Below are 15,925 nucleotides of genomic sequence, written 5' to 3'. Positions count from 1 at the left end.
GAGAAACATTTTTTATGAAGAAACTGAAGGCTAATTCTGAAGTCTTGGTGGATATCTAATTGAAGGAAGAAATAAGGAAAAATATGCACAAAATGACAAAAAAAATCCGCACCACCGGATTCCAGCCACTTTCCGGCATGCATGGTGGCTGGCATGGCAGCTCATGATGGTAAACATGAAAGGGTAGTAGGTCAATGCTTGGAGGGAAAGATGACTAGGGTTTTTGAATTTCAAAAGATAAGATGACAAGCTCATGTGCTTGATGTTGACCCTTGTCTTGTTGCTCAATGACCCTCCTACCCTTAGTTTATCTCCTCCACCAAAATATATATGGGCTTTCTAAGTCATTTTCATGTGGAGTTAAAAACTAGATCCACATTTTGTGCTTACACATTTGTCCATTACATCAAACCCTTCATTTTCTTTGATCTTCGCCCTCCATTCATCACTTTTGGCCTATATATAGACCCTCCCCTCACTTTGGACGTTTTTCATCTTTCCTTCATCCATTTTCATCTTCTTCCTCTCTCCATTTCCTCTCTATTCTTCTTAGTACTTCATCTTTTAGGTAGTTTTGTTTAGCCTTTGTGTAGAGAGAGAGGTATAGCATCTTTGGTTGATAATCAAAACCGGAGATTCTATAACTTTTGATCAATCACACTCTAGTTTTCATAGATTCAAGCCTTGTTCTTCATAGTTTCTAAGAGTTTAATTTGAGAAATTGTATGGTGATTTGGGTTTGTAGAAACCAAAATTACCATACTTTGAAGCATTTCTCACCTTTTTGTTACATCTAGGAGGCTAGATTGAGCTTTTATGCTTCCGGTTTGGTACCAAAAACACCAAATTCATGGGTAACATTCAATTTCTCCACTCCACCTCTTATTTATTTAAATGTTTCATATGTTTGTGGCTTAGATTTGTGTAATTATGAGTAGTGAGTAGAATAAATTTGGAGCTAGAGTTTAGCCCTAGCCAAATTTGTGTACAAACTATGTAGTTAAATTTAATATTGATCATGCCATGAATTTCTACTTTACTAGTTTAATTGTTCTTCACTTATGCATCTTGGGAAATTCTACAATGTGTTAATATATGACATGCATATAGTTACCTTAAACTGGTAAAATGAGTCCTTAAAGTAGTAATTTTAGTCCTCATAGTGGTAATATTAGTTCTTAAAGTGGTAAATTTTCTTAGTTATCACATGAGTCTTAAATTAGTCCTTAAAGTGGTAAAATTAGTCCTCAAAGTGGTAAAAATAGTTTATGTATGAGAAATGTTAACATACCATAGCCTTACCCATGCATCTTAGATTTGTCACCTAAGGTGTAATTGTTGAAAATTTCATGGAAGTATGGTAGGCTTGACAAACTTAGTAAACTAAAACATGTTGCAAATGTAGAAATTGTAATCTTGTGATAATCAAATAAGGTTGCTTGGGTTCATTACAATTGGGCTTATCATGTGAGTGTAGGTTAGGTTTTCGATAATCAAGGAACTTAGTTTGCATCTACATAGATCTACTTGTATCCGATAATCAAGGAATGGGTAGAAACTAAAAGATTTGTAGGAGAGTTATTTTCGATAATCAAGGGGTAGCTTAAATACGTTCTCTAGTATAATTGTTTCTTGGTTACTCGATAATCAAGAGAACCAAGGGGGAGTCTATCTTGGCATGAGTATGTTAGATTTGGTTACTTAGACTTGGCACAAAGGAGTGATGTCTTACAACCCTTTCATCTCATTTGATCAAATCTCTTACACTTTGTTAATTTAGTTTGCTTTATTTGCACTTTAGCTTTAATTTATTTAAAATCAACACAAATTCGACCCATTGCTATCATTATTAATATTATCATTTTTGTGGTGCTGGCTTCCAAAGGGCCTAGACCATTAATTTGTAAAAAGGTAGACTTGGATGTGTTTTCTAGGTTTTGTTTTCGCTGTAATCTAGCTTAGGGTGGAGTTACTCAATCTCTTGGATACGATACACTTACTTTTCCCCTTTACTAAAACTTCACCTCCTAATCTTGGGAGTAGGTAACATCACATAAATTTGTACATATTTTCATACTCGTGATGCAACCAACCAATAGTTCTTAGCCCAACCAACCAATGGCCATCTCTCGTCGCATCCTCGGCCCCAACCGTTTCCAGCATTTCCACACTTTCACCTTCGACCCAACTATCAACAATCTCACCACAAATCCTTTATTTGTGTACAAATATGAAGAGAAGCAGTCTCAATTATTTATCGATGTAAATTTTAAAACCATTTGAAATTATTCATCCAGTTCCTCTTCCCCAACTTCTCTGCCATGCGCACCGCCTCCTTAGTCCACGATACCCATCCTGACTGCCTCCTCTCCCCTGACCTTCATCCTCCTCATCAGCACCTCCCTTTGGGTCGAGTTCTACGTGGTCTTAAATCGGAACACCGCGGTCGCCTGGGGAAGCCACAAGAATTGGCGGACACCGTCGATGCAGTCAAACGTGGGCTTTCGGGGCTGTAGTGGTGACTGATGGCGAAGATTTGGCCGTTTCCGTGGACTTCCGGCGAGGGGACATGAAGGCGGTGTCGGCAGCCAGCGAAGACATCGACGGGCATGGTGCGCGGAATGGAATGGTAGGCTGTGGTGGCATGGGAGAGGGTGGCTAGAAGGGAGCAGAGGAGGAGGATTGGATTCTTGGTGAGAACTGAGAAGGGAAGAAGTGAAATATAATTAAAAGGGTTAAATAATGTTTACTCCCTGAACTTTCAGGGAAAAAACAGTTCAGTCCCTCTGCTTTTAATTTCATACGTTTACTCCCTCATCTCTCAATTTTTGACCAATAGGTCCATTCCATCCAATCTCCGTTAACTGCTACCGTTAAGTGGCTGACGTGGCAGGAAATTAGACGCCAACTCAGCTCTTGGCATGCCAAGTCACTGGAAAAATGTCTAGAATAACCTTCCTTCATTTTTCCCCTTCTCCATCAATCAAATCCCTCTAAAATTGATTCTATTTTCCCATTAAACCCCAAAATACCACAAATTGAACTTTGAAAAAAATCTAACAATTGCAATTATGAACTCAACACTTTCAACAGTAAATATGAATCGCACAAAAACTGAACAATTTCAAGCATCATTTCCACAATTCCAACTCTTGAATACCATCCAATTCCATTCATAATAATCCATAGCAACATAATCCCTACATAGTTTTTGCAGCATTAGCAAGCCATTAACCAAGCTCTAACTTACCAAAAACAAAAAATTAGAGCATTACAACCTCATTAATTGTTTAAGTATGCATCTAATATAGCTCTAATCATCTAATCAAAATATTAGAGCTAGCAACCAAATGACACATCAAAAGGTTGCACAAAAAAGGATGTCTAAATTGATCTGATGGGCAGGCTAACACTTTGTCCAATTGCACAACTATTTTCCATGTTCTTTACCTGAGTTTTTTCTAAGCCTCTGAGATGACCTTGTTGGTGCTACAGCGTTGTTGCTTGGTCTCCCAAAAGCTTGTGGAGCCCTTGAATTAGTAGTGGCAGATGTAGCTTGTGCAGGCCATGAGCTTGTTGGAGCACTTGTAGCTTGCTTAGGCCTACCCCTTGTTGAAGCAGGCATGTTTGCTGCCAAGCTTGATGCCTTCAATGTAGCCATCTTTTTCTGGACACACATAAACAAGATAAGCAAGTCAATTAAGTAGGGTAGACAAATACAAAACCAATAAACAATTGTGTTGAGAGTGTAATATTACCCTTTGATATTCAGCTCTTTCTCTAGCTTTCTGCCTCAACTCATTTGTAGTCAAGGGACCCGTTTTGCCTTTCTTGGACTGCAACAACAATAACCATATCAATAACATTTAAATTTGTAGTTCACTTAACAAAAATAAATTGCTAATGTAATGGTGCAACATACCTGATTTTTAGAACCTTGTCCTGCTTCACCATTCACCTTCCTCTTCTTAGAAAGAGCAGCAGCCTTCTTTTCCTTTGGTGGCAAGTGGCGCTGACATGTTTTCAGATTGTGTCCTACTTGGCCACAGTTGCTACACCTCAAGGATCTTTGCACTCTTCGAAGTTTAGTACCACCATTTATCTCTTTTTCTGAAGCATCCTTAATCCTCTTCGTTTTTGGCCTCCCAGGCTGCCTTGAATATTGCGGAGGTAAGATAGCTTGATCTTCACTTGTTGACCACATATCCATGCTATTCAGCTATTAGGTGATTGTAGATACTCAAATAAGTCTTCTTTAGGTAGCAAGATGCCACATAGTCATCCGAGTTTTCCCTCTTCCCATATATTGCAACAACAGCATGCTTACACGGGATTCCAATCAAATCCCACCTCCTACAACTACATGTCCTCTCAAGGAGGTCCACAACATTCTTGGATCCCTCAATATTCTCCACTTCTGCTCTGTCACCACCATTGAATGTTGCAATGCAGTCTGTTGCAGCCTTGATCTTGTTCTTCTCTAAAATATTCCTTGGCTTGGGGCATATATTTCCATGGTAGGCCTCCATCTTATCCCTTCTAAGCTGATTCCTCTTCATTAACTTCCACCTCATCTCTTCAAACATAGTCAAAGGTGGCTTGCCTCTTGACTCCAAAATGAAGCTGTTAAAGCTTTCACACATGTTGTTTATGAGGATATCACAATCGTTACCAGTTGTGAAGTATGCTCTAGACCAATGTTGAGGAGGCCTCTCGGGTTCTGCCAGAATACAACATCAAAACCATGTTAAAACGTACACATATAATTGTCATTTAAATATAGGTTAAGACAAAACAGCCTCAATACCTGTCAACCAGTTATAGGCGTCCTGATCTAGGGACTTCATCTCTTCCATTTCTTTCTAAAAGTAAGGCAAAGTCGTTGCCTTTGCACACTTCCACATCTGATCTTTCATTACTTTACCAGGAAACAGTTTGGTAAAGTTGGTCCACAAATGCCTTGCACAAAATCTAATTCGGGCAGTTGGGACAACCAACTCAAAAGCAAGTTTCAAACCTTTTTGTTTATCTAAAATAAATGTCCATCCTGCTCCTTCATGGTCAATATCCAAATCCTTCACCAACAGCTCAAGAAACCAAATCCAAGAATCCTTACTTTCCATCTCTACCATTGCATATCCCACAACCCATGAAGTGTTATTAGCATCTAAAGCTACAGCAGTCAAAAGTTGACCTCCAAAACAACTCTTTATGTGTGCTCCATCCAACCCAATCACTAATCTACACCCAGCCTTGAAACCATTCTTGAATTCCCCCAAGCAAATGTACATCCTCCTAAAAACAGGTGTCTTTTCTAGATTGTTGTAGTCACATTTGATATCAATAGTTATCCCTGGATCAACCCTCTGAAGCTCTCTCCCATAATCACTTAACCTTGCATACTGCTCTCTCATTGATCCTTCCACTTCCAACATAGCAGCCCTTTTAGCTCGGTAAGCCATTGACCTTGAAACCTTTGCTCTAATGGTGGCTGACATGGTCTTTGCTAGAGAATCTGCAACATCAACCAGAAACAGCAATTACAAAATAAACAAGAAAAGTAAACTAATGACAAGAGTTAGAGACTGATCAGAAATACCTGGACTTATCTCTTGATTAAGTGCTATTTGGTCCTTGAACTTTGCAGTCAAGTATCTCATCCTAACCATGTTGTTATTGAACTTTCTTGTGCATTTGTGTTCAGCCACATATTCCTTGATCATCAGTGTACTTTCATGTTGCATCTTCGAAGCAAATAAGAAAAAGGGGCAGTTTTCCTCCTTGCATACCACCATCAACCTTGTTTTGTCATTTTTTATGAACACATACTCCCATCCACCTTGAATGGCCATTTCCCTTAAGGCATCCCTTAACACTTTTATAATTGCAAACTTCATTTTTAACTTGAAGACAGGATGTTTCATATCTATGGCCAGATTGAATTCAATTCCCACATCTTCCAATTCCCCATCAGAATTAATGCCATGCTGCAACCTCTCATCATCTGAATATTCTTCCCTAAAAATGTCCTCATTATCAGAAAAGTTCAGAAATTCCTCTTGCACACCTGGCCATACCACACTACTATTTCTTGCCTTCAAACCCTTTTTTCTTCTACCCTTTTCCATCTCTTTTACCATCTCACCTTCCGCCAACCAGTCATCCTCATCGGTTCCATAATGGTCATATTCATCATCATCGAATTCAGGATCATAGTCCCCATCCTCACTTGTTGCTTCATCATCACTGCCTCTTTCACTTTCAGCTGCTTCTTCATCTCCTAAATCCAAACCACCACCATAAGACTGCAAATAATCCTTCACATCCACATCATGCATCAACCCATCCAGTCCACTTGTTTGCTCCACACCACTCGACCCTTGGCCCACACTACTTGGACCTTGCCCCATACTGGACTGCCCCCATCCACTTGACCTTTGCTCACATCTTCTTTGCTCATTTCCACTTGGATGATACTCCAAAAGCTTCTGTTTCCCCTTTCCTTTTGGATCCAGACCACCAACATAGCTTGCTTGAGTTGGTACATTGTCCTCAAGCTCTCTAATCACTATTCCTTTGCTTCTAGTTGGCCTCTGCTCATCATATAGCTCCTTTATCACAACACCTGGCTTCTTCCTAGGCTCATCAGGTAGTTCTTCTATAACAACACCACTGGTCCTACCTTCACTAAAGAGGAAATCTTCATATATGAAGATGTCATCATCTTCATCCCCAAATACACCATGCAGCTCCATGTGGTCTAAATACAATATCACTAACCTAAAGGTTGGTACAGCTGTACACATTATCACCACATCCAAATCTGTTTCCAGCTTCATCATTGTGTCCTCTTCATCACCAACTTTGTACCAATAATCTATTCTTTGGTCTGCATAAGCCGGATTCAGCTGCTTGACCATGTTATCTATCTCCACCAGTGACATCCTATCTCTATCACTACCAGAAAAATGGTCTTTTACGGCCCACAAAGAGCGCCGTAAAAGACAAATTACGGCACACAAAAACACGCCGTAAATGGCCATGCTGTAAAAGACAACTTTTTTACGTCATGTTTCCAGAAAGCCGTAAAAGACCCCACCAGCTTGAAACATTAAAGCGCGCCGTAAATGACCAATAAGTGCGCCATAATTGATCTCTTAAGCACGCTGTAAAAGACAAAAATGAGCGTCGTAAAAGGGTTTAATAGATTTTTTATTTCAATTCTGAAATAGGAAAGCACGCCGTAAATGATATATGAAGCACGCCGTAATTAATTAACAAAGCTTGTCGTGATTGATTAAAAAGCACGTCATAAATGTGGTCGTAAGGATATATTTACGACGCGTAACACTTGCACTGATTTTCTTTTTCCTGTAAATGTTGTGATACCATTTCAAAATTTAAATAAATCTATACAATCTATTGAGATGAAAAGAGAGATAACAAACTGCAAGTATCACATTAGAAAATGTAAATTAATATGCCAACAACAATTGAGTATTGTACAAAAACAACTTAACTAAACCAACATATCATCACCATGCTAAAATCTAAAACATTCTAGATTAACAGAGAGCATCTTAGATTTCCATTGTCTTTGTTAATTGCAAAAGATAAATATATAGTGAACCATGTTGTGGCCTTTTAAACATCTTCATATTATGCTTGATGCCAACTTTTACCTGCATAACCAAAACAAACACAGAGAGCAATGAAATCTAGTCTGTCATATTTGTTTTTCATTCAAGGAAAACATATACAGCTAAAATTCTAATTTAGCAATTAATGTATCATAAGCAAATAGAAGCAATTACCTCCGAAATGCCTAATTCACTTTAAATGTGCTATACAAATCCAAGGACCAGCCTGCAAACAGGGCAAGTGAAGCTATCAGTCAACGCTTAGACAACTTAAGATATGATATAAAGCAGGAGAAATGAAGTAAATGAGACCAACATAAAATGAGACGAATTTGAAAGAAGATTCAGGCTGGAAAATTCCATTTTTGAGCCATCTTTCAGGTCGAAAATCCTCAGCATCTTCTCCCCATATATAAGGCATTCTGCCCATGGCATAGGCCATGTAGAACACTTCATTACCTTTTTCTTACTCTGTATCCATCAGGAAGAATGTCATCCGATCTGTCTCTGTAGCTCTCCCATCCTTAATTAGAAAAGCCGAAAATCACAAACACATTAGTATTAATCGAGTCTTGAAATGCTATATAGAATACAAATAGAGCTATCCAGTTTAGTACAACGTTTATTTTGATTTTCCCAACTTCATCCCTCACTTCTTGTGCAACCTTTTCTTGAATGAGAGGGTTTTTGCACAGCATGTAGAAGAACCACGAGAGTGTAGTTCCACTAGAATCTTTGCCAGCACTCATAAAATTCAGAGTTATATCCCTTAGATACGTATCAGTCAATTCCTCTGGCTCCTTTTCGCTCTCCATTAGGAACCTCGATAGTAGATCCTCCTTTTCATTCTTTGAAAAGTAAAATGAAATTCAAGAATCTTGATTAAATAAACCATGTACAATACATAGAGTATTAGAATGTAGCGTGTGTGTGTGTGTGTGTGTGTGTGTGTATACATTAGTTTCACTTACAACATAGTTTTCCCCTGTTATCAATTTCCTTTTGCTCATGATAAGTTGGTAAACGAAGTCATTAATTACTCTGGCATTCTTTTTAAGTGTGGCTTCGGATCCAATGAGAAATCTTTTCAATTTCCAGAATGGATCAGCATAGCGCCAATAGATGAGAGCATTTGAATCACCAAATGCATTCATAAATGCAATGCCTTCTTTGCTTGAACCCTCCAAGCAATTCAGTTCTGTTCCAAACCCAACTTTGAATATGGAATCTAAGGCAGATCTCATAAACAATTCTTACAACATAGAAAAGTCAAGGAAAAAGACTTACATACATAACAATTTATATGATAGAAAGCTGTTTAAAAGTCAATTCAGTTATGATAACAATTTAGATTACTTACTTGCATATCAAAACCCCCATTGTCACTAGAAAACTCAGAGCAAGTTCACCCGTTGGGTCACCGGGTCACCTACTATTCACTGCTTTTTAGTGTATATTTTCATTCTCTGGGTCACGAAATACACTGTGCTCGTGACCCAGGGCACGAAATACACTGTGCAGGTCACCATGGTGACCCAGAACACTGTACCGGGTGACCCAGGGCACGAAATACACTGTGCTCGTGACCCAGGGTACGAAATTAACACAAAAAAGTAGTGAATAGTGGGTGACCTGGTGACCCAACGAGTGAACTTGCCCTCAGAAAGAGCTCTGACCAGTTTGGCAGCATTTCATCTTAACACAAAGCAGCTAATTAAAGTCTCTAAGAATTCTCGCCGAAAACTCTAAGCTTGCAAGTAGCTATAATCATTTATGAAATGTGTGGTCCTCTTCAGATCAAAATGTGAAACACTTGAACAGATTTACTTAAAATACAGGAGGAAGAAAACAGAGGGAGCCTCATGGAATGAAGAAAGTTTAATTTACATTCTGGAAATCTACTTGCATTTGAAGTTTTTTTTTTCAGACCTATTTACTTAGACGTTATTGATAATATGAAGGGTTAAGTTCACACTTGATATGAAGTCTCCTCTCTGCCTCTATTTGAAGTCTGGACGTCTTCCCCTATATATCTGAAGTCTCCTCTCTGCCTCTATTTCAAAGGTACAGAAAATACATATACCGAGTGACAAAAGGAACTGGATCCAATCTCTTTGAAGTTTAACAATAACATTCCCTAATCTTTGAGACCTTATATGACTAATACACATCTCCAAAATCGAAACAAAAACCCAATAAAAAAAATTAAAAAAAAAAAACCTACCTCAGAAAGAAAGAAGCTGATTCTTTGGAAAATTGGAAGTAGATTCGACACTTCTGGAGGAAGGACAACATGGCTGTAGTGCAAACATTTTAGTTTAAGAACCAATTAGTGAAGAACGAAGAAACAATTCAAAGTTTCAAACAGATACGAAGAAGTGAAGAACTAAAGAACAAATTCTTCTCTTCAAATTTCAACCCCAATTCAAAATAGATTCAGTACCCAACTACCCACTAACTAAAATACCAATTCAAACTTAAAAGTTAGAACTTATGTTTAAAGAGTTAGAGACTAAAGGCGGCGCGGAGCAGAGGGAGTCTGAGGCAGAGATAAATCGGTGGAGGCATGGAGCAGAGGCGCGGTGGAGCTGCGGTGGCTTGGGAGGGAGCTGCGGTGGCTAGGGGGAGCTCCGTTTGAGGCGTGCAGTAGAGGCGCGGGTGGGGAGAGCGAATACGAGCTTAGATCTGTTTTTCCAGTTTTAGGAGAGATGAGAGAGAAGTACTCACCTGATGATGGGCTTACCTGATAACCGGATATTGGCATCGGCCTTTTCATCAATGAGTGAGGATGAAGAGAAGAAGAGGAAACGAGATGAGAGATGAAGGGAGAGATTTGGGTTTGCGGTTAGGTTCTATTTTTTGGAAAAGAATTGAGAAGAATGGATAATTGATCTGGACTCGAGAGCCTAATTATTTGGCTAAAAATTTGAGCGGGTCCTAAAATTTTATCACATTTTCTGATGTTACCTCAACTGAACCTTAGATAGTTGTTGTTTTCCTAGTTAGTTTGGTCTTTTTTGCTTTCCCTCTTGTATCCTTCATTTGGCATAGGGGTCGTCAACGGGCCATTCATAGCGGGCTTGGGCCGGGCCAGGCCGGGCCTTGCTATATTTTTAAATAATAGCGGGCCGGGCCGGGCCGGGCTTTATTAAAAATAGACGGATCCAAGCCCGTCCATATAAAGCGGGCTTTGAGGGCTTTTTCGGGCCGGGCCGGGCCGGGCTTGGCCTTGCGGGCTTTTTTGGGCCGGGCCTTGCGGGCTTTATGTATAAATAAATATTTAAAGACACAAATATTTTTTTTTTTAATCAAGCTTTGGAAATTCATTAGATAATGATCAAATACAATCAAAGATAACATATCTATAATTCTATATTGTACCAAAAAAAAATCTTTATTTATATATAGATACTAATTTATTGATAAATAAATTTTTAAAGGCACTAATTTTTTATAAATCTATATTTATACATCATACACTCCAAAGAGCAACATATAGCAATTCAAAGAAAATGAGAAAACTGACCGTTTGATGTGATTATTACAATAAAATAAGAGTGTGGTTAAAAATTTAGTCAATTTCACCATAGTTTCAAACCCGATCGGATTGGTCAACTGTAGTCACTTGCATGTTTTCTTGGTTGACCGATGATGTGATGAACACAAAACTTGCTTATTTTTTTACATAACGTTTGTAAATATTTCATCGATGGATGTGTGTGGACATAAGATAAAAATTTCAATTTTTAATTACAAATACGTTGGCCTATACTAATTTGTCTCCTAAAGTTGTATGACTTATACATTGCATTTAAATTGTTGAGGTCCATTCTAAAACAACCGTGAAGTGGAAGATGAATTTGGAGAAACAAACCGCTCGATTGAGAGATTGTAATATTTTATGGTGGTTGTAAAAAATCTAGCCAATTTGGTTATCGTTTCGAATTCGATCGACTAGGTCAAACGTAGTTACTCTTATAAACCTATATTTATATATCATACACTCCAAAGAGCAACCCCTATCAATTCAAATAAAATGAAAAAACCGACCGTTGGATGAGTTTATTACAATAAATTATGAGTGTGATAAAAAATTTAGCCAATTTCACCATATTTTCGAATTCGATCGGATTGGTCAACCGTAGTCACTTATATGTTTTCTTGGTTGACCGATGGCGTGACAACCGCGAAACGTGCTTATTTTTTCACATCACGTTTGTATATATTTCATCGATGGATGTGCATGGACATAAGATAAAAAAAATTAATTTTAATTACAAACACATTGGCCTATACCAATTTTCTTCCTAAAGTTGTATGACTTATACATTGCATTTAAATTGTTAAGATCCATTCTAAAACAACCATGAAGTGGAAGATGAATTTGGAGAAACCAACCGCTTGATTGAGAGATTGTAATATTTTATGGTGGTTGTAAAAAATCTAGCAAATTTGGTTATCGTTTCGAATTCGATCAACTAGGTCAAACGTAGTTACTCTTATAAACTTATATTTATATATCATACACTCCTAAGAGCAACCCCTATCAATTCAAATAAAATGGAAAAACCGACCGTTGGATGAGTTTATTACAATAAATTATGAGTGTAGTAACAAATTTAGCCAATTTCACCATATTTTCGAATCTGATCGAATTGGTCAACCGATATTTAGAATATATATATATATATATATGCACATATTTTATATAGAAGTATAAGAACTTCCACACACACACACACACACACACACACACACACACACACACATATATATATATATATATATATATATATATATATTTATAAACACACACACATATATAGATATGGAAAATTCTACAATGTGTTAACGTATGACATGCATACAATTGCCTTAAAAGTGGTAAAATGAGTCCTCAAAATAGTAATATTAGTCTTCAAAGTGGTAACATGAGTCCTTAAAGTGGTAAATTTTCTTAGTTACCACATTAGTCCTCAAAATAGTAATATTAGTCCTCAAAGTGGTAACGTGAGTCCTTAAAGTGGTAAATTTTCTTAATTTACCATATGAGTCCTCAAAATAGTAATATTAGTCCTCAAAGTGGTAACATGAGTCCTTAAAGTGATAAAAATAGTTGATGTATGAGAAATGTTAGCATACCATAGTTTTACCCTATAGATATATCTATATATAACACACACAAATATATATCTATATTTATAAACACACACACACATATCTACATATATATATATATATATATATATATATATATATATATATATATATATATATATATATATATATATATATATAAACACACACACACACACACACATATATATATATAAAATATTTTACGGGCTTTTACGGGCCGGGCCTAGCGGGCCGGGCCGGGCTTTTGCGGGCCGGCCCACTACCCACCCTAGGCGGGCTTTGTGGGCTTTTTAACGGGCCGGGCCGGGCTTTTAGCCCTCAGGGCCGGCGGGCCTACATCGGCCCACTTGATCCGCGGGCTTTTTGATGAGGCCTATTTTGGCATGAATGAACTTCAGTTGACAAAAAAAAAAAAAAAAAATTATCACATTTACGACACACATTCAAAACATGCCGTAAAAGATCAAAGATGAAAGTCTTTTCGGCGTACAAATAAACATGTCGTAAATGTAATGCAACATTTACAGCGCACATTAAAAACACGCCATTAAAGACCAGAAACGGAAGTCATTTACGGCGCACATGGAAACACACCGTGAATGTAATGCAACACTTACAGCGCACATTAAAAACACGTCGTAAAAGACCAAAAACAGAAGTCATTTACGATGCACATGGAAACACGCCGTGAAATACTGTCTTTTACGGCGCACAATATATGCACGTCGTAAATTGCGCGTCGTAAAAGATAACTTTTCTGGTAGTGTATCTACGTTATCATAATAATCCACTTTCCCTCCAACATAACTTTCATTCCTTATGCATCCTCCATGGTACACCTTGACTGTGAAATTGTCTAGGTGAGCTGCAATAAGATTATGAAAACCATTAGTCATAAACCCTAAACCAGGTAACCGTAAACCAGAAAAATAATTCATACACCATACAAAAAAATGCCTCAATAAACAGGTACAAGACAAACAAAAAGTAAAAAGTAAAGTGTGCTTAAGGTCTTAAAGTCATTCTTCACACATGGGAGGGAGACACAGACAAAACAAGTCATTGTTTACACATGAGAGACCAGAAAGTCATTCTTCAAAGCACATGGGAGACACAGACAAAAGCAGTCATAGTTTTACCGCATCTTTTGAACCACTTTCTGTAACATATTAAAACCAAAACTAGTTAACTCACCCACAACTTGGCAATATTAAAGGCCATGCCTAACTTTCTCAACAACCACTCACATTTCAGTCTTCACTTAAATATCATACACACACTAGAACTGAAGCAAGCAATAGCAAACAATATCAAATTTCCCAATTCCTTTCCACCTTATAACTCCTAACCCATGAAAGGGTAACTCCTAACCCATGAAACCAACCCTTTCTAAACCAGTTCACAAACAACCCACAACTAATTGCAGAAAAAAAAACCCCAAATTTTTTTCATTCAAACCTTAGAAATCGAAACAGCCATTGCAAAAACACAACCCTTTCTAAATCAGTTCACAAACAACCCACAAACTAATGCATAAACAAACCCCCCAATTTTCCCCCCGAAACACTAGAACTGGAAACCAAAAGAAATACCCATTTTCCAGTTACAATCGAAGAAGAGCAGTCACCCGAAATACATGAAATACTCACTATAATGAGGAATATCCGCGTTGTCTCCTTCTGCAGTTCTAGGTTCCCACAGATCTGGGTCGTGCCCAACCATGTCGCCACCTCAATACTTCCCCCCTCCGATGGCTTCGAAATGTCTGGGGAATGACTGGGGTTACGGGTTCGTCCCCGATTATAGAAGATTGAGCAGAGGATTATGTCGGGTTCAGTATTGGGTGAGGGTTGAGTCGCGTTCAGAGAGGAGGCAAGATTCTTTCATTTCTGGGTTCAGCACGATTAGATTAGGGTTTTTGGGGTGGGGAATTGGTCTAGGTTTGAATTGGTTTCGGGTACTGAATTAGGGCAATCTAATCCAGGGTCATATTGGACATTTCACACTCCACCTGGACAACATTGCGCTGAGTTGGCGTCTCATTTCCTGCCACGTGGGCCACTTAACAGACAAATTGGACGGAATAAACCTATTGGTCAAAAATTGAGAGATGAGGGAGTAAACGTGTGAAATTAAAAGCAGAGGGACTGAACTGTTTTTTCCCTGAAAGTTCAGGGAGTAAACAGTATTTAACCCTAATTAAAATTAGTTTTTCATTGTAAAGTTTTTAATTTCTTTTTTAATTTAATGAGGGTAAGAAGGGAAATAGAAAAGTCATATTTTTATGTGCTTTTCTTCCTGGTACTTGCCGATTATTTATTATGAACAATTGAACATAAATAATTAAGTCTTTGCGGACTTATGAGGTCTTTTCTTTAATCGTCGATTATTTATAGAGAAGATCTTGCGTGGGGCACCCGTAGGGACACGTGGTGGGGAGGGCCAATCACCCCCCAGTAGGGGGGTGTTTTGGGTATTTCACTTTAGGAAGCAGAGCCATTTTCGGCAGAGATAGAAAATTTCGACAGTTCTGATTGGGTGGCCGTAAGGCCACGTGGTGGGGAAACCCCCCCCTAAGTATTTGCCTTATTTATAACAAACATAAACAATTAAATATTTGCCCAGGTCTTTAGTGGCAGAATAATTTATTACAAACATAATTAATTAAGTTTGTGACGAGGAAAAAATTACATTAGCTATCAATATAAGACCAGGAGAGTGCACGCATACTGTCAGCGCTCATATTGGAATTCACACACACTTTCTGAAGATTTCTCCGATTTAATCTGTGAGTATATCTGTATATGGTTATACATGGTTTCATCATTTCTATTTTTTGAAATAATTTGCACATATATATGCTTGACCCGATCTAATTAACCTTGGACTAATGGACAGATCGAGAATGGGAAGTACTAAAATGGTCCCGAGTCCAGCTTTTCCTGAACTTCTCAACCATGAGAACTATGAACACTGGAGTTTGCGAATCGAAACCTACTTGTTGGCTGAAGACCTGTGGGATATTGTGAAACCCAAAGATACTGCAATTCCTCAACCAGAAGGTGGTGAAGAATATAAGAATTGGACAAGGAAGAATGCAAATGCTTTGCATGTAATTCAAAATTCTTGCGGGAGTGATATGTTCT

At 38.0% G+C, this 15,925-nt stretch overlaps 1 pseudogene; it reads right to left on the bottom strand.

The window, feature by feature from the left end:
* Positions 1-7,890: 7,890 nt before the first annotated feature.
* LOC133711726 (cytochrome P450 704C1-like) lies at positions 7,891-10,404 on the bottom strand (annotated as a pseudogene).
* Between the last annotated feature and the right edge of the window lie 5,521 nt (positions 10,405-15,925).

This window comes from Rosa rugosa, chromosome 5 (assembly GCF_958449725.1).
Source record: "Rosa rugosa chromosome 5, drRosRugo1.1, whole genome shotgun sequence".
NCBI classification, from domain to species: Eukaryota; Viridiplantae; Streptophyta; class Magnoliopsida; order Rosales; family Rosaceae; genus Rosa; species Rosa rugosa.
Note: the sequence above shows the minus strand (reverse complement) of the source record. Positions and strands in the feature narration are given on the sequence as shown.